Here is a 1,193-nt window from a genome sequence, read left to right on the forward strand (position 1 = left end):
CTTTGTAAGCCTAGTACTTATTCTATCGGTCTCTTTTGCCGAACCGCTAAGTTACGGAGACGTAAACACACCATCAAGCGATGTTGGGGGACAAACACAAACACACAAACACATACACACACACACATATATATATATATATATATATACATATATACGACGGGCTTCTTTCAGTTTCCGTCTACCAAATCCACTCACAAGGCTTTGGTCGGCCCGAGGCTATAGTAGAAGACACTTACCCAAAGTGCCACGCAATGGGACTGAACCCGGAACCATGTGGTTGGTTAGCAAGCTACTTACCACACAGCCACTCCTGCATCTATTGTTTATTTTAAGAACGACATTGTACGGTACATGTGAGAGGCTGGATTGGGCCAGTTTGAACATAAAACAGGTAGAAAATTTGGGTTGGATATGGCTGGTTTAAAGGCTAAAGGATTGAAGTAATCAGTGTTTAAATCGGTCAAATCTGGCTCAAATATTGCATGTTTTACATTCAAACTGGCCGTATCTAGCCTGTCATCCCTAACCAATGCTAACACTCTAAAAATAAACAATCACATCATCGAAATCTCAAAGCCACTAGGTAATGCATGATTAATTCAAAACAATGTGGATTAATAAGCAACACATTTGACCGAATAATTTGAGCATTAAAGGGTTAAGTGAGATGGTGGATTGGCAGATTTGTTAGGGTTGTACGAAATGCCTTGTAGTATCTAATTACGGTCCTTTATGTTCTGAGTTGAAATCCCACTATAATCAGCTTTTTCTTTCATCATTCTGGGACGCAATAAAATTAAATAACAATTCTAGGACGAGGAATAGTTTTAATCAACTGATACTGTTGTCTCTCTCCCAGGCTTCTGGGAATCCTAAACGAATTCTCTTAATTTGATTTGCACATTCAACTCTTTTAGTATTCATATTACCCTGTCAAATGAAATGCTTATCTATTCACATTGGCTTGAATTAATCATCCGTTATCTCACAGCTTTGAGGTTTCAATGATGTGATTGTTTTTAGAATGATATTGTAAGGTAGGTGCGAGAAGTCAGATCTGGCCAGTTTGAACATAAAATAGATAGGATATTTGGGCCAGACATGGCTGGTTTAACCCTTTAACATTCATATTACCCTGTCAAATGTAATGCTTATTTATCCACATTGGTTTGAATTGATCATCCGTTATT

The sequence above is a fragment of the Octopus bimaculoides genome, chromosome 25, assembly GCF_001194135.2.
Source record: "Octopus bimaculoides isolate UCB-OBI-ISO-001 chromosome 25, ASM119413v2, whole genome shotgun sequence".
Lineage (NCBI taxonomy): Eukaryota > Metazoa > Mollusca > Cephalopoda > Octopoda > Octopodidae > Octopus > Octopus bimaculoides.